The sequence below is a fragment of the Manacus candei genome, unplaced genomic scaffold, assembly GCF_025592945.1.
Source record: "Manacus candei isolate 608988 ecotype Guabito, Panama unplaced genomic scaffold, ASM2559294v1 h1tg000007l, whole genome shotgun sequence".
Classification (NCBI taxonomy): Eukaryota; Metazoa; Chordata; class Aves; order Passeriformes; family Pipridae; genus Manacus; species Manacus candei.
In genome coordinates, this window is record NW_026138055.1 from 1,444,511 (window position 1) to 1,463,805 (window position 19,295).

Consider the following 19,295-nt stretch of genomic DNA (forward strand, 5'->3'; position numbering starts at 1 on the left):
TGTATGTAAAAGATTGTCTACAGCTGATCTGTGGGAACGTTTATTTGGGTGTTTTGGGGAATAAAAATTGAGAATAAAAAATTAAGAGATCCCCAAGTAGCTCTGGTACACAAAGAAATTCATGGAAATGCAGGAGAGCCAGATGAGCAACATCAGCAGGAAGCTTGTTGGCTGTCCTCAGTACTTTTTACTGGAATTATCCAAACCTCTATCATTAATTAAAGATTCATTAGACCATGAAATCACCTCATATCCCAATGGAATAGGTAAGTTACCTAGAATGGGAGAGATTGAATAAAGTTCCCATCCTGAAGAAAAAGATTTCCACATTTAATTAGTTTTACAACTTGACTACTTGCTATTCTGAGAAGAGTTGCAGTCTTTTTGTATGTTTTACCAGAAATTCCATCCTGGACCAAAGGATCAGTTTCAATTAATCAACATTTTCCAATGAAAAATTTCCCAAAGGACATTTAAAAACCATTATAAGCTCTTAGTGGTAGTTATTGGCCTGTCCTACTCATTTTCAGAAGTGTTATACAGAATATTTAATACAAATGAGAATAATTAACACATGAAGCAATAGATGGAGTTCATGTAGGGTATAGATATGATACGAATTCAGTAGAAATTGTATCCAAGCTCAAAATTTGACATTACTTTTAGAATTAATTTTATGCCTTTTATAGTCTTTCATACACTTATTTTTGGATGGTATGAAAATCGCCCTTTGGAGGTGCTGGTCTCTCACCATTGTCAGGAGAGAAACCTTAGATGACTAGCCTAGATAAGGTCTGTAACTTTTAGATTAATTCCACTTCACATAATTATCTGAGAAATGCTTAAAAAGACTCAAAATGTAAGAATTCTGAAAAGTGAGTCCTGCAAAGTGGGAACTTCATTTAAAAAAGGGAGGTGAGGGAGCATAAAATGTCCTTGTGATGGGTTTTTAGGGTTATATCTGAAAGACAGTTAAACTACAGTGAAATACGTGCTTGATAGCTCGTTACTCCTATATCTGTAGACATAGATTTATTTTTTTTCTGAGCCAGTTTCATCAGAACAATGAAATAGGCAACCTGTATAAATTCTCATCCGAAGAAAGCACAAATAGGGAAGTTTATGTCACACAAAGTGAAACTGGTCAATAAGAAGAGGAACCTGCCTTTGCAATCAATAAGAGATCTTGAGGCTATCTGAAATCTAATAACTCCTCCTGCATTGTCACAGAGCAGAATAACAGGGTCAGAGCTGGGCAGACTGTGACTCCTTTCAGTGCGGGTCATGCTGATCATAATACTTTTATTATCCTGTTGTTGTGGATCATCAAAACTGATCAGTGTGACCATCTCTTTGGTTTCACATCTGAAAGGTCCTTAAGGGATAAAAAAAGGAGTTATCAAAGCTATCTCAATGAAATTATCAAAGAAAATAGATTTTTTTTTCAAATGTCTTAATCAACCTACTTGCTAGAAAAGCTTTAAAGATATAAAAATGATCATCCATTTATCTTTTTGTCAGTTAAGCGTATACTATTGAATACTACTATATAAATATACATCATTGTAGTATGGCTGTTAAATGTAGCATGTAAATTATAACAAACAGCCTTCAAACAGAAAATAATTAACTTCTCAGTGTTCTCAGCACTTTGTCCACATTAACTGAAAATTTCTGTTATGGAAAATCTTTCCTTTGTGACAAGAAATAAGAAGGTGTTCTAACCCCTTTTGTTGACATGTTCATTTCCTCCTGCCACATGTGCAAAAATGTATGTAGAGATGCACTCACATGCACACCCTGTGGTCAGAATGAGGTGGTATGATCCATTAAGTGCACTGACATAATGAGTGAGAAATGATGACATAGCAGTATGCCAGATATCCTAAGTATCAAAGCCTTGCTCATGTGGCAGGGGAACTCAAGAGGTGTCTGGTTCAAGCTACTTGCTCAGAGCAAGGTCAGCAGTGAAATAAGACAAGGACTGGGTCTTCCCTCCAAGGGTGGAGGCTATACATCTGCTGTGGGCAACCTGCTCCAATGTTGGATTGTCCTGGTGGGGATGAAGTTTTTTCTTCTATCCAGCTGCACTTCTCTTTTTTTCAACTTATGCCTATGGTCCTCTTATGACAAAGTGTTTTTAATGTTTATTTCTTAAATTCCGCTGTGGTACCACTTACATAGATGCATGGGTATACTTGATGGCAGGAAGACACGCATTTACAGCCTACCTACACATATTCTTTGATATTTTTAAAAATCTGATTTCTTCTGATTTTTTTTTCCAACTCCCTTTATGAAGTACTAATGAATTACATATCTGTGAAAAATCAATCTTGCTATTACCTGAAACTTTAATCACCTAGTACAGTGACTCAATAAACACATACACAGCTCCCACCAATTGCTTGCAAATTGCTGTCTCAAGAATCCCTTGCAAGGGAGGATACAGCTGTATCACACTGCCTCAAGAATCAGTGGCATTTTTCCTAGTGTAAGTTTACATTATGAAATTAACTGAGTCTTTATAGTAGTATGATGTTGCCACTACTTCAAGAATCTAGCCAGTTTTCAGGTGGAAAAAAATCCACTAATTTCAAAGATGTTTCTCAAAAGAACTGGGGAAAAAAAAAGCTGGACCACTTTGAGTGTCAATCTCAGTCTCATTTAAACTTGGATAATTAGCTATCATGGTGGTAATCATTATTGTTATTAGTGGAAATGATGCAAACCTCAAAACTCTATAGGTTTTTACCATATGAAACATCACCTTAAGGAAGTTGTTTTATTGTTAGGTGTGGAAGTACTTTATCACAGAAAGCCCACTGGAAAACAGTGTGCTGTCCAGGAGTCACTGCTTAAAAACATGTAATTCCTCCCATTTGAAAGTGGGGAATCTTCCTGTCCCTAATCTAAAACTAGAATTGAGTGATTACTTTGATGCTGTTTCAACACATGCCATAAGCCCACCATCACCACTGACTCCTGAGGGCTGTCATGTTCCTTTCACACTGATACGCAGATATTCTTCCAGACACAAATGCTTCACACTTAAACTGAGGACTTTCACTGAACCTCATGTTTCCTTTCTTCATTATGATGATTCAATATATTTTTTTTTAATCTTTTGCATGCCCTGTAGGGATACATGTACATTAGCAGTTTAGTGCAGAGGGAGTGTCCACGACTAAAGCAAGTACTTGTTTATTATGCTTTGCTTCCTGTTGAGAAGCAGTTTTGGAGCTCTCAAAATGGATTTATTTGTGATGAAACTAACCCAAAAGATGTACAACCAATGCCCAACCACTAACAGACCACTACTGGAGCAGAGCCTCCAAATGCTTGTAGTGAAGATGACATAGCACCAACACCAGCTCTTTCCTTTCCTTCTGTAAACCTCTCCTTTGGACTGCTGTGCCTGCTGATGTAAAGACATGCTAAGTTAGCTGAAGAATTCATCAGGCAGCAGAGAAAGAAGATTTTTAATCAAAAAATGGCCTGGGCATTATAATTTGACTGTTTGAATGTTGAATTGTTCAAAGATTTCCTAGTACATTTTGCGAAATAATTCATAAACCATCCAGACTTCGGGGTTCTCCCCAAAAGGACCTATGGACAAAGCCACCCAGGTACCTGAGGGTGTCACACAGGCATAGCCAAACTGTGCCAGCTTGCCTCAAAATCAAGGCACTGCTGCTGCTGTTGAGATTACTTGTATGGCTATAGCCCATATTGGTTAAAGCACAGGCAAGGAATAAAGAAAGAAGGATGGTGGAGGCACAGTTAAAATGTTTTTTTTTGCTGAGACACTGAGTCACATGTTTGTGTAACATTTGACATGCTGAGGCTTTCTCTCCTGGATGGCTGCAGAGGAATTTTGGTGCAGGAAGGTTTTCGGATACCCTTACCCTGGCTTGCTCTGCAACAGGGCAACCATTATTTCCTTCTTCCACATTAGAGCAAATTAAGAAACCATCTCAGTCAGTCAAAGCATTTTCCCTGGCATTCATTAAGTCTCTAGATTAATTAGAGAATGAACTGAAAAAAAGTTTCTTTCTGCCTGTTTAAGTGTTGTTCAGGAACTGCAAATAATGCAGCCACAATTGAAAATTCATCTTTTCTGAAGTGCTGTTAGAATAATTTACTTGTAGGCTTGTGTACAGGGCAAATTAGGTTATTTATATTGTGGGCAGCAGCTGACAATATGCATTTGGAATTATTTGTTTTTAGAGCTCAGCTTTCTCTTCTCAGATGCCCCTAGCTCTGCTGGCTGGCAAAGGAAAATAGGAAAGAGATGTCATTCTGTGACAGAATGATCTTTTCTTAATTTTTTTTTTAAGGCATCAACCCACAAATCTAATCAATGCTTTTCTCTCTACTCTCCTAGTCTTCAGCCCAATACAAAGAGATTTTATATGCTGGATACTGACTTCTTTTTTTGGCCTGTTCAGCCTAGTATCTACACCACTTTTTTGAATATAATTTAATAAAGCTCCTTTAAATAAAGATACATTTATAATTGTTTCCAAAATGAAAAATGTGGGAGGAAAAATCTATTTTGTTATATTGCACAGAACAGAGATCAAAACAGGGAATTTCCAGTTCAAACTACAGCCAAGATACAGAAGTGAAGATAGAACCATGGACATTCCTAACTATTGTGAATACTTTCCCCTGATAGGTATGTTTACTAGGAAACTTAAAACCAAAGAACTGAAGTAAATGAAACATGAAAGCATATCTACCATTGTAGTTATTGCTGTCCAGTGATATCATATTTGCCAGTTCTGTGTAATCAGACAAATCTTCTGTAACCTAAAAATAATAATGTGACTTACTTGAAGAGCCTTATGTTACAAAAAACCAAGATTTATCCAGGAAATTTAGATTTTAGTTCCTTCATACCATTGCTGAGAAGTTTTATCTTATTTCTGTGAAGAATTGTTCAGGTAGGATTTACATGGGCTAACTTTAGCCATCAAAATGTCAGCTGTAGCATCACAGGAAGCAAACTCCTGAGGTCATTTAGACCAAACTTCTTCACAGAGCTCATGGCAGATTATACAAATCTTTAAGTAGTTGGTACTCAAACACCAACAAAGATAAAGATAACCCAACCCCTCTGCTATTGTTTGACCACCTTCACGGAATTCTCCCCCACACCCCCCCGTATCTAATCAGAATTTTCCATGTTTTCACTTGTCTCTGTTGCCTCTCCCTCCACTGCTGTGCACCCCTGAGTCTCTGCCTTTCTGTGTGTTTCAGCTGGGTAGATGTAAACAGCACGAAGCTCACCTCTGAACCTTCTCTTCTTCAGGCTGAACAGACCCACCTCTCTCAGCTTCTTTGGGGCTCCATATGCTCCAGTTCCTTGACTGGCTTGGTGTCCACCACTAAACTTTCACCCATCTTTCTCGTAATGAGACATCCAGAAGAACACAGCATTTGAAGTTCTTGTGAGGCTGTTTCTCCAGCCTATCCAGGTCCTTCTGACTGACAACCTCCACTGCTTGACCACACCCCCAGTTTGATGTCATCCATAAACTTGTTGAGGGTGTCCCATCATCTGGACTGTGGACAAAAATTCCAAATAGTATCAATTTCATCTGGTCTAAATAAAGTGGTCGACTTTTTTCTGTGTTTAAGTGAGAAATACCAGTCCAAAAAAGTTATTCATCACAGCCTAAGCCTACATCTAAAAAAAGCCCCATCAAATAATGGAGACAGCTTAATTTCTGGGGCGAAGTGACTCAGATTTTGTTTATGTAGTGGTAACACCACTTCGGTCTGGAGTGGATGTATATGAGACCAGTGGAGTTAAATTGGATTCATGCTGCTTTAACTGACAGAGAAATCTTCCTTTGTTAACTTCTTCTCTGCGGGAAAATCCTTCAGGCTTTGTATGATCAATGGCCATTTTACTGGTAAAAACACTATTAAGATTAAACCAGTGGTTTACAGCTCTTAACTATTTTATCTTTAGTCCACTCAAGATATATATGAATCTTTTGTAGTGATTCCCTAAATTAATTAGATGTAGTAGTTAAAAAATAGTACATAGGACATGTGAGCTTTTTTGTGATCAGGACAAGCAGTTTGTTTTAGTGAGATGACAGATGACTTTCAATCACCTAGAAAAAAACCTGTCCTCTGAGTAAATCTTCTTCTGCATGAGCCAATCCATGTATTTGGACTGGAATTAGTGTCTCCTAGATATCAGTACAGAAAGACTGTTTTAATCCATCTGTGACAGATGGCAGACCAGTGATTGGTCCACCTCGCTGTCATGTCTCTACACTTTGTTTTTAATCTGGTCGATAGTGTTTGCCAGGATAACTCTCAGATCTGCTCCCAGACCCTGACATTTTCAAATAATCAACCGGTTTACTAAAGAAATGCATTTAGACAAATTAATCAAATGGCTTTCAGGAAGGAACATTTTCTAAGGTTTGTTCACCAAGAAATTCAGAATGAGAAATATTATTGCTGACAAAAACCTCAGTAGATGAACAGTTCTGAGATACAGAATGTCGAGGATAAAAATCAGAAAGACGGGATTTTTTTTTTTTTTACTTGTAGCAAAAGAAGAAGAAAAGGTCACTTGCCAAAAAGACAGCTGAAATGGAATTAGTTTTCAAATTATAAGATTAAAGAGTGTTTGCTTGAAGAGAGTGTTATTATAAAGTCTGTAAAGAAAGAGAAGAGATTAAAATGTATGGAAGATCTAATCAGAGCAAAGATAAACTGTGTATCCTATAGGTTATAAGGGTTTCTGTGAGCTTTGTTTGCCAGTAGAGTTTCATAACCCACACAAGACTGAAATCTTATTTTTAAATAAGAGGGTTTTTTCTCATGTGCAGGAGGGGCTGACCTCTTTTTGATTTTGTACAGATGATAAAGGAGGAAAGCTGCCACCAAACAGAGGAAAGAAAAATTACTTAAGTTTCTCAGAGATAAGTTGGGCATTTTTGAATGTCTAGGCCAGATTCTGCTGCCGTTTTGGTTGGTGTAATTCCTCAGTCAGGGTGGCTAAGTCTTCTCCTTTGCTATTTACAGAGGAGTTTGTGTGACTATTTGCATTGCTTTTTAATAAAAGAAAGTACTTACCATATGCAAATCCGGCATTTTATGGTAAACAATGTACCCTCTGAACTACAGGGCACCACACCTCCCGCTCTGTGTTGTCAAATGGCTTTCAAAACACATGGCAGGGCTCTCTGTCATATTCAAGTGTATTAACCCTTCAGTTTCCATTTTTTTTTTAATTTTTTGTTTTCTCAGTATTTTATTTCAGCAAATGGCGAAAAGGGAGAAATGAAAGTTTATGGAAAGGAAAAGTCTTGCCACGGTGGTTTGTTATGCTGCTAAAATCCTTTCATCTCTTCCCTGCTGCTCTCTCTGCGGCCAGCCCCTCTCTGCACACCTGCGTGGTGGGGTCTGTCTCAAATTCTGGAATTTGAATTTCATGTTCTACCATTTCTCCAGCCTGCCAAAGTCCATCTGAAGAGCAGCACATCCACCCTCCACCCAATTTTAAGAGGAGTGAAACTCGCCCCCATTGCCTTAGTCATTGATGATGGTATGAAACAATGTCAGCCCCAGCACTAGCCCTGAGGATGGCACTGGTAACTGGCCACCAACTGGGTTCACCTCCTCATTCCCATCTCAGCATTTCTACTTTGTAAAGTCGTGACAGTAATTCCCTGTAATAACAAACATCTTTTCCTTTATTTAGGCTTAGTTAGTCAGTCCTTTTCTTTCTTTCCCTGAAATCACCCCCCCCAAACATAAACTTAGTATTTTTTCTTGTCTACTAAACTCTTCTCACCTGTAGACTTAGAGTCTGATGTTCAGCAATTCTGTGTTTCTGATCTGCCACTGGTTTTGTTTGGGTTTAATTTTTTAAAATTTTTTTAAACAGCTTTTTCGAAGCTTTTTCGTAGAGAGATCCAAACCCCTAGATCAGCACAGTGATATTTACACAGATTCCTCTTCATTTTTCTTCTTTTCTTCTTCTTCTCACTTTTTTTTTTTAATTCCCCCACACCATCTTGCGTATTTGAACATGTTTTCTAGTAAGAGAATTTTGTAAAGTTTTCAAAGTCACTTCTGAAACATGATTTGTGAATTTAGCATGCATAACTGTGGGTGTAATTCTTCACTTGTGGGGATATGTACAAAAATGGGGACTGACATGATTTCCAGATATGCAAATGCACTTATTTCACTATTTTATTCTCTCTCTCTCCCTTCCTAGTTATGTATATTTCATAACTGCTACATGTAGATGTTATATAGTGCAATCCCCTTCAGGAAGAAAGAAGTGTCCTTGAAATACTAGCTACTACCTTTGGGCTTTATGAAATGCTCCTTAGTCATTTGTTCGCCAGGGAAAATTCCCATTAAAATCAAATTTATTTATAGGAGTATGTCAGTTAGATTGAGGTACTTACATATTTCACCTCTAACCCTCTGACTGTCTATTTTTCATACTGAAAAGATAACCCTTAACTCCAAGCAGTCATATTTCACCTTCCTGTGTTTTGAGAAAAATTGCCTTGATTTCCATGACATAAACCAAAGTAGCTTAACTCACAGTTAAACAGTCTTCAGGAAAAATTTCAAAATACTACTTTTTCATTGAGACGATCTTTTCGAACCCAACTACTATAAGGAGGAATCCAAAAGGAATGTTTGATGTCTATCAGCAAAGTGTTGAGAGCACGTTTAATGATCTCTGTAGACAGGAATTGACACAACTCAAGTCTGTGATATGCAGAAATGAGAAGTAAAAGAGCTCTAGAGTGCCCAACCCACCATTTTACAGCTGCACACTATTTATCATCCACCACTCAGAGCACAGCAGGTGTCCACTGTGGTGGTGCTTGGCAGACTTTTCCATCTGTCTTTAGGAGAGCTATGTGACTTCTTTCCTCCTCCCCTCTTCCTCACAAATCACCTCTTTTTTTTTTTTTAGTACAAACCAGTTTCAGAGCAGTCAGTCTGGTATTTAGAACAGTCATCATTATCTTAGTTGTAGGCTTTTTAATTTTTTTTCTTTGCAGTTAGGCAACTGTTCCCAAGGCTGAAAGAAAACCAGAAATATGGGGTTGCTCATTCTCCACCATGCAAGGACATTTTATGGTCCATGTTTAGAACTTGATTTTAGAATCTGTACAATACGTGCTAGGAGGGAAAATATTGTTTTGGTTACTAATGAACTAGGTAGCCATTCCTAAAATCCCTTCTATCTCTAATCTCACTTCATCATGCTTTCTCACAGTATCTTAATTACTTGTTTTATATCCCTCTGCCTCCTCTTCTTCCATCCAGTTCTTAACAAACACTATTCTCAATTTTTATTGAGCTGAGTAGATGTGATGCGCATTCAGTGTCTTTCATTATCAGCCCAATAAATCCAAAATGATTTACATCATCTATCTTAACTCTATTCTGCCTTTTGGGCACCACCTTTGTCAATTGATCTCTTTTAAGACTAGAGCATTTCTCTTTTCTGTTGCACTCTGTTCCTCCACTGATCATATTCAAACCCTAATCCACTGATTCTTTTCAGTGGGAGATGAACATTATTGAGGGGTGAGAAAATGCAAAGGCAGAAGAGAAATGTGTGAGTAAATTGATCACTCAGGGCAGAGAAGGAAGACAGGAAGATTAGAAGGCAGAAGGAAGCAAATTATTAGCAAGAATGTTGTGCTGCACAACAGAGACTATATTAATTTGAGTTTTAAACTTGTGATTCCATGGGATGTGGCATAGAATCGTGTAGGCAGACTAGCTTATATTTTTTCTAGCTCAGAGATCTTTGGACTACACTTGATTGTGACAGAAGGCAGTATAGAAGTGTTCAAGAGAGCACAGCTTTGTTAGGCTCTTAAAACAAAGCCTGAGAAGGGACATAATTGATTCTTATGAGCAAACTCAGGAGAAAAGCAATGGAGAAGGGAAATAATTGTTTAAGGCAGAGGATAGCATCAGTGCAAGAACAAATAGTTACGGATTTCCAGTGAATAAACTGAAGGCAGAACCTTCAGATAAGACAAGATACCTACAGGATTATTGAGGATTAAAAAAAAAAGTAAAAAAAATAAAGAGCCATCTTTGAATCTGATTTTTGTTTTCTTGCTTAAAAACTTGAGTATTTTGGGTCAAGTTTATAATTCTTGATTCAGAGGAGAAACCTCTCCTGCCGTTATCACAGATGCAAGTAAGGGAGCCAATAAATACTCATTTTTTTATGCCTTTCCCCATCTTTTGGGTAAACGTATTAATAGATGCATGTCTATTTGTAAGAATTTGTTATATGTATAATGGAGATCAATAAGAAGACCTGTGATGAAAAAATACAGAAGGAATGATACAAAGGAGATTCACTGAGGTGGTGCATTAAAATCTTCAGCTTATAGCACAGACTGGGGAGAATTTTCTCCTTTTCCAGACAAAGTTTCTTTTCTGGAAAATATAACTTCAAGGTAGCTAAACTATTGACAGATTTAGGTCACAGTCAACAAATATTTCAGCAAATCAAGGGGAAGAGAAAGGTTTGGTCAACATGTTTCATGTTAGCATTCCATGAAAAGTTCACTTTTTTTAGTCTGTTTAAATGGAGTAGGATGTGAGACTGTGGTGGCAAATTTGGGCCAGATACTTTCTTTCGAAAGATTAATGTTAATCTCTCATGTCAAATAGATAAAGACTGCCAGAAAGAAAAAGGAAGAGCAGCAGAGAATGAGTGCATGCTGATGCCTAACTTAATTACCTCGGATGATGAAAAATGAGCTCTATTATTTTCAGAAAATAAATAAATCCAGGAGACCTTTAAAAATAGGAGAATCACTATTTTTCTAATCCATAACTCAAATATTTTCTGTACTGTTCATCTGCTACTGGAGAAGAACTCTAGCTAAAGATGTACAAGGATCTTATACACTGGAAAATCTTTTCTATCCTTGAAAGATCCCATGCCTGCATTTCCTGATATTGATATAAAAGACAAAGAAAAAGTCAAAAAACCACCACAAACCAAAAAAAACCCCAACCAAGCAAAAAAAAGGCAATTCTTAGACTTTTTGCAAGCAATGACTTTCTCACAGTAGAGATTTGTTTCAGCAAGAACAGTAAAATTTTACAATCTTTATGAAGTTTAAGGGCTTGTACTACAGAGAGAATAAATAAAAACTGTCTCAGAATTAAAACCAGCCTTGGTGTCTCTGTGTTAATAGTACATGGATGTAACAGCTGGGCCACTCTCAATCTCTGTTCTGAGACTCCTACACTTACCCTTTTTCTTGTATAAACAATACTAGTGTGACAATTCAGTCACAATATATTTCCCATTACATGTGTTATATTTGTTTTTGAGTAGCCTGAGCAATAATATTTCTTCAAGTGGGGGAAGGGAGCAGCAGTGCTTTATCAAAATTTTCTCTCAATTCCATCAGTGCTTTGCTGACTTGGACTTAATTCAGATCCTATTTTAGTTTCACATAACTTCTCAGATTTCTACTTCTGTCTTATTCCAGAGGGCTCTCTCTATGGCAGGTCATATCTTGGGTCATTACATTTCCCTCTGGGCAGTAGTGGATGCTTTCTTCTATTTGTCTTATTCAACTGCTGTGAAGTCTGCCCATGGGTAGCAAGAGTTTATTACTTTTTTTCCCCTGGTGGGTGTTTTTTTTCCTTTTCCAGCTGCACCACACCAACGTGCTGCTAAACTCTCAGAACTCCTGCTTCATTGGTTTCATTTAGAAGCCTTTTGTAAGTATGTCTTTGCCAGAGCATCCACAGAATTACTCTGAGTCATATGCTGACTATAATCCTTTATATTAATGGTACACTATCTGTTCAGCTCTCTGCTGCTTGACCCTTGCCTTGAGCTCTGTTTATTTCTGTTAAATATTTTCCAGCACATGATCTTGAAGCGAAAAATAGGTTAATGCTTGTATTTTTCATAGTATACGTTTCACGCTCCTCTCTGTCTATTTAATGGATTTTCCAATTAAAAGGGACCTTCCTGGCCGTTTTGTCTGACCCCCTGCATTACAAGGCTAAAGAAAGATGCACAGCAATTGCATGATAATGCAATGACAACAGCCCATCTTTTTTGTCCTTCAGCATTGAGGAAAGCACGTATACATGCAGATGTTTATAACTGTTCTTAATCAGTCACTTAAAAAAAGGACAGTCAAAATTTCAAAGGCACTTGGAAGTAGATGCACACTAAAAAGTCAATGTTTATGAACAGAACAAGATTATATGGACTATCCTCTGAACACCCACTGTATATTTTCACGGTTGGGCAAAGTCTTTACCAGATGGTCATGCCATGCCATAGGTTTCAAACTACTGACACATTGAAAAGATGCAGCAGCTGAAGAATATTGGTATATTGCAGGTTGATTTGCTTTGTGTTTCAGAACCTATCACTACCATCGTGTGTGGCAAGAATGTCTCAAAATGTGTCCTTTTACCGATCTTTATCTCTCCCTCAGGGTTAGGGCAAAGCTGATCAGTTGTAGGTGTGCTTTCATATCAAACTTGGACAAGAAGATTTCTATCCCCATCTCACACAGGGTACATGTTCTCTACATGTTCTAGAATCTATACTAGTTTATATTTAAATGCCAGTACATTAAGGACTCATACCTCCTGCAAAATTGACAACAAAAGCTGGGTGGTTAGAAGGCCTGATACCCCTTATAAAAAGGAACAACTTTTTACCAGTTGAAAAAATTATCTGGAATATGTGGTGAATTTGCCAAATGTGGTTCATCCTATAATAGAATCATAGAACAGGTTGGGTTGAAATGGACCTTAAAGATCGTTCAGTTCTAACCCTGCAGTTATGGACAGGGACACCTTCCGCTGGACCAGTTTGGTCCCCATCCAACCTGGCCAACTTTTTCAAAATCCAGAGTCTTTGTAATTCAGTTTTCATTTTGTAATGTTGGGAAGAATTTCTGAGCCTTTGAGTTTTACAGTTTTCCTCACTGAGTCCCGAATTATTTGACTGATATTCTTCAGTATTCAGTTATCTCCAAGGTAAACACAAACTTTTGTGGCAATTGACAAGGTTAAACTTAAAATAAAATCATAGAACTAAACAAAATTTAATTAAAAAATAGTATTTAAGAAATGATTTGTTGTTTTTCATAGAGAGTATATTTGTGGAGGTGATCAACAGGTGATTTTGGGAAATTCCATGCTGAGCTTCAGAGACTGTCAGAAGGCAGACAACCCACAAGAAGTTGTTTCTAATTTAGGGACACGTTTGAGGTGAAGATATTCTTATGGAAATGTGTGAAATGATATCATTGAGGTGTGTGTCTAGATAATCTACAACATATCTGAGTATGTGCTTTTAGATATATATTATCTTCAGGGATCACATAGAACTTAGTCTCCTTTTTTTATACTTTTGAAGTGCTCTTTGTACGTGGTTATGGAAGAACATGTCTTCATATTGTCAGTATTGATTACTCTGTGTGCAAACTATTTGGCCATGTAACCAACTTCTGAAGACTTAGACCCTTCAAGGGAGTGAAGATGCTGTATATAAAAGTAATATACTTTGAGTGCAGCGGGTTTTCCTTATGATAGCATCTGGATTAATGGAAAGCGGTAAAATCAAAGGATACTCTCTGTGAGTGGATATATATGGATTTTGGTATGGAGTTAATCAACCTTCAGTCTGGGATATACCGAATACACTCTCAGCAGGGAAATCTCTCTATGAGTCTCATCAGGCTGGTAGGGTTTGTTCCCATTCATGCTTGCACCGGGGATGAAAAGGTTTGCTTATATATTAAAGATGTTGGTTTAGGGAAAAGGTATTCAGTGGATTGTCAGTAACAGATGGAGATCTGTCTGTAGAGGAAAGGGATATGAAAATAACAGCAAGTAGAGAGTACACTTCTGTCTTTCTATATATGGAAGCAACAATGAATAGAACATATCAGAGCCTGAAAAGAAATTGCAAGAAAAAAGAGAAATAGGAACCAAGACCTTAATTCCTCTTGCTTTTTATTTTTTTTTTTACTTTCTGCAATATACATCTTATAAAAATATGTATTTCTCTTTTTTTTAATCTAATCACTTCAAAGCCAGATCTTTTAAGCCCTCTGGGTAATACGTTTTACAAGTTTCCAGCATAGTTATTTCATTATTTTACTACTGGTTGAGACTGTCCCTTAAGATTGATGGACTGTCCTGTGCTATGCAAGATTACACAGCAGTCACTCTGGGGTGCACACTTGGAGGATGTAAGAGGACCTTCCAACTACCCAACCCATAACTGTGATGTCCATTTTAAAACCAGGAAAAATCTTTCACATTTAGAATTAAATGTAAAGATTATGTTATGCAGGACCATATCAGAGGTGGAGAGACTGAATAATTGTGGATGTCTGCTAAAAGTGTATGTTACCTTTTAGGTTGTGTATGAGAAGGGTAGGATGGAGTAATCATATTCAATATCACTGCTGGGCTATAACACTGTAAATTAGAATGTATTCCCTACAGCAGAGTAATATGCCACAGTTTTTGAATAGACAATAGAATAATTAATTGTCAGTCCATTAGGAAGAGTTGCAGTGAATTAAAGCCTAACTAATAACTGTAGAATTCACTGAGATTGAGACTCTTATACTCTTAGATTCTTAATTCTTCTTGTTTTTTAAGTATTTTTGATTTCATGTTACCTCAATTGCTTGAAAAATACGGGTTTTTTTCCCCTGGAATATCATGAGAAGCTATCTTCTGTACTGATTTTTATTTTGGAGATTTGCAGGACATGGTTGTAAGCAGAAAGTTGCCTCTTTTGCAAGGGATTTTTTTCCCTTGTCCATAAATTCAAGCAACCTTTTTCTTTTATATTTTTCAGGCTGAAATGTTCTGATAAGGTGCCCCATCCTTTTCTGACACTAGATTTCTTTGTGGGCAGTGGCAAAGTTAAAAAGAGTCTGTATTTCCAAGATCTTTGTAGGTCATAAGAATGCATCAAGAAAGCAGAAAAGTTACAAGGTGGTGTTAGATTGATCAAGCACAGTTCATTCCTGGGATAACACCCTGCCATTCACTATTGCTATTTTCTTATATTATTGACATTGTACTATGAAGGGCATTTATTTTTATAATAACATAAATATAATTATTTATTCACCTGAATTCTATATATAGCTTTTCCTTCTTTAGTAATTTATAACCTAGATTTTTAAAAAAAATAAATCGGGGATGTTATTATATTTTATGCATTGAATTGTGCTTTTTAAAAAGGCTTTAATTTTTATAGAGACAGTCTCCTTGGGTGAGAGAGGTTTGTTGCTTGGGGTGCTTAGAAATTGATAGTCAGGATGAACAGAAGAGGAGCAAGAATTACATACAACTGTATTTTCTCTACAGAACTTTTTGAAAAGTAAAACCAAATTATGTTAATGACTGAAACAGGAATAGCTTTAATAATAAGTTTGGGGATTTTCTTTAAATAGCTTAAAATACAACACATATCTTTTCTAGAAAACACACCACCAGTGAATATTACCAACCTAAAAACTATTTTCAGACAAATTCTGTGTGTCTAGAAATGATGAAACATTATCTTTTTCTCGTGCTCTTAGATGTGTCTGTAGAAAGCCAACTGTCATTTTAACCATACATGGAATGACAAACACTGTTGGACAAGAAGATTTACTGGGGATTTTTTTCATTCCTCCCTGTGCTACCAGAATAACATCAAAAACAGTAAAGTTTGGGTGGAGGGTTTTTTTGCCTGTTGTTTTTTTTTTTTTTCTTTGATTGGTTGGTTGGTTTTTTTTGTGGGTTTGTTGTGGTTTTCTGAGGTTTTTTTTTTTTTTCAGAACAATTCTCTGATCCAGAACTGGAGGACGTGAGACTACACCAGTGAGGAATGCAGTCTGGGATGTTGGTGGAGAAGCTGAAGAAAGTAGAAGTCTGTCTCTGTTTCTCTTTACAGGGAGGAAAAGGCACTTCCGTTCATCCTTTCTTAGAACAAACAACTAAAAGAAGTCAGATGAATTGAGGTCTAGAAAATCCTACTTTTCTGTGTTGATCATAATAAGTCATCATACAAAACTTAGGCAGAAATTTTCTATTTACAGATGTTGTCTGAAGGCTCACAAGATATATCTTACCCTGTTCATACCGTACCTAACACCCAAGCTAGTTTGGGTTTCTCCATGGTCCTACATTGCAATTGAGAAATAGACTGTAAGTTGTCCTGAAAATCCCAAACAGGGACTTGTTCCTCACTCTACAGAGAGAAACTCTGTTATAATCACATTTATGATTGAATAGGTACTTCACAGTTTTATGAATTAAATTATTTATCCCTTTAAAAATATCAGCTGGCAAATCTTGAGTTTTGTATGTTGACACTTCTCTTGGGAAGCAGGAAGGAAGAGATCAGGAGGGTATCAAAGTGCCAATTAATGAGGTTAAGCCTTCAAGTATAACATTCATTAGATTATGTGGTAGTCTCTGCAAGCTGTTCAGAAATGCAGTCCAAAGCATATTTAACTGTAGAGCAATACTTTCCAAAATGTACAGAATAACTGGAGGAAAAGGAAAATTATGTTATAGAAATGCAGCACTTTCAAACAACCTCTCCCCTTCTCTGTGTAGAATAATAGAGAGTCTGAAGCTAACACAGTAGCTGTAGGGTCAGAATGAATTTTGACCTGTGTTGAGTTTCTCACATTATTAGCAGAGCAATAGGAATGGGCCGAAAACACATTAATGAAAGGGTGTCCTTTCATAATGTTGTTTCCACTATTACAAACAGATGACTAATAACCTGATTTTTCCCTCAATTTAGTATATTGAGCAAAAAAGAACAAGTGAAGTAAATGGTGGAAAGATAGAGTGTGAGAAATATGTATGAAAAGAGTAATGGAAAGAAATCAATGCACTCGGTGTTATCTTCTGAATTCTATATTTGGGAAAAATATTCCTGTTGGGTGAATTTTGTATCTTTATTGGTAAAACATGAACTGTAGAAAAATTTTGCTTTAGAAATTACACAGTGTTTTGGGTTATGGAAGTATTTCACTATATCTTACAAGGAATTTAAAGCCATAAGAGACAGGACAGGAAATATGTCCCTATACTGAGCTCAATAACCTCAGTTATAAGCTAAGGCACTTAGTTTTCCATCAATATAAATATGGATGCACCATAGGTAAAGATCAAGTGCAACTGAAATACCAACAGTGCCAGAGGCCCTTGCAATGGCAGGGAATCAATTGTGTAAAATATACCTAGATGAGCTTACAGAATACATATATCCTATTCTGCTGAGTCCCAACCAACCTTACCTAAGGGAAATTCCTTGCTGACACTAAATCTGGAAATGTTTGATCTTAGGTATCAAAGTAAGAGATAGTACCAAAGAATATAAGAAATAAAATGTTTGTTTCACTGGAGAACTGATCTACCCAACCAGTGTCTCCATTCTATCTGTCAAATATTTCTAATGGGAAAAGGGGGTTAACAGTTATATAACTATTTATTGGCCACTACTATATATATGGGAAAATTATATATATATATATAAAATTTAGGTTATAGCAAGACAGCTTTGGATGCAGGTGGGACAAAGGAAGAGGGAACTCCCAGTCTTATGCCACAGAGCCCTTCTCGTAGTGAGTGTCTTGGGGACTGTGAGTTTATCAACAGGAGGATGTTGATACATTCCTATCCTCTCAGTAGACAACAGATGAAGGGAATGAAATACTCATCAATTCTGTCAGAGTTCATTCATTAACTCTCTCCTTTTGCTGCTCAAGTGGTGCCAGTGTTGTGGGAGGGGATATGGGTGGGAAGAATAAAACAACTATAAGATAGTAAAACCCTCCTGCACATCATTGCTGCATCAGGGTGTGAAGCCCAAACTCTATCCTAAACCATAGCAAAGACAGTGTGGATGCTGTTAATATTGACTAGCTAAAGGAATCTCTCTCTCTGTCTTGCCAGCCAGGCAGTTTCAACTACATTATGATAATACTGCATTACTTTTCAAAACATTCTACCAACTCAAAAACATGACTTATCTTCCTGAAAGTAGAGCAGGGTCCTACTCCCACCAGCTCAGAGCCTGTGCTCTCAGAGGGCTCCACCTGGGGAGCTCTAACCTGTCACACTGATCACTGCAGCAAAGGCAGTGTCAAGAGGTGGGTGAATATGTGTGTGTCTTTGGTGGGAGAACACGTACATTCTACAGGGTGTGGATTAAGGGGTATAAACTCACAGTGGGACATAGTGTTTGAAGTGATTAGTGAATTTCTTGCTATATTTTTTTTCATCTGTTTTATCAATTACTGCTACAAGACAGAATTAATAATTTATTGTGAACTTGTTGAATTATAACTCCCTTCACTTGTGAAGAGAGAAAAGAGGAATATCTTCTCTCTGGGGCAAAATCCCCTTCTTTCTTTAAGCCTGTTTCCTGGTCAGTTGAACAACCTTTCTTTGATTTTTTTACCTACTTGAGACTTATTTATTAATCCTCTGTGGTCCATGTGGAGGCTTTTTATAAATGATTTAATAAAATATATTCATTAAGTAGGGTTGGTGTCCATGTGAGTTTCAGCATTCTGTAGGGAATGGTCTAAACATGGAGGAAGATCTGACAGCAATACTTATCACCCTTCCAGACCTTACTTACCTGTCTTAGTTACAACCTTTCAGGCAATATTTTGTGTGATTGCCTCCAATTTTTCAGATTTCTTTGAATTATTTACGGAAACCTTTTTATCAATATTTTCTGTGTCAGGAAATATGCATTATTGACATAATTCTTTGTAAGAACATGAATGATTATATTACTGGTGGAACAAAAGAAACAGACCCACCTTCTGCCTAGATTCAATTGGAGGGAAAAAATCCTTCCAGGCCATTGCTGGTATAATACTAAGCCAAAACAAGAGCAAAATCTTACTGCCCCTAAATGTTTGACACTAAATTCTTTGTCAGTTACTGAGTTCTTAGTCTATCATTATCTAGAAATCATCTCACTGTGAATGGTTCTAAATAATTTCAATCAGTTTTGTGTGAACTTTTGTGGTTTTGCACTTAAAGGTCTTTGCTTTCCTTTTAGTTTGAGAAGGATAATACATTCACATTGTTTTTTCAGTTAAAGGAAACACAAAATGCACCGGTACAGGTTGGTGACTGACCTGCTGGAAAGCAGGTCTGTGGAGAAGGACCTGGGGGTCCTGCTGGACAACAGACTGTCCATGAGCCAGCAGTGTGCCCTGGTGGCC

At 37.1% G+C, this 19,295-nt stretch overlaps 1 long non-coding RNA gene across 1 annotated transcript in view; it reads left to right on the top strand.

Moving 5' to 3' along the window:
• LOC127481571 (uncharacterized) overlaps positions 1 to 17,868 on the top strand; it is a 78,546-nt gene extending 60,678 nt beyond the window's left edge. Inside the window, exon 3 of the long non-coding RNA XR_007908256.1 lies at positions 15,873 to 17,868. This is a non-coding gene — a long non-coding RNA (uncharacterized LOC127481571). The remainder of the gene's footprint in view (positions 1 to 15,872) is intronic.
• Positions 17,869 to 19,295: the final 1,427 nt, after the last annotated feature.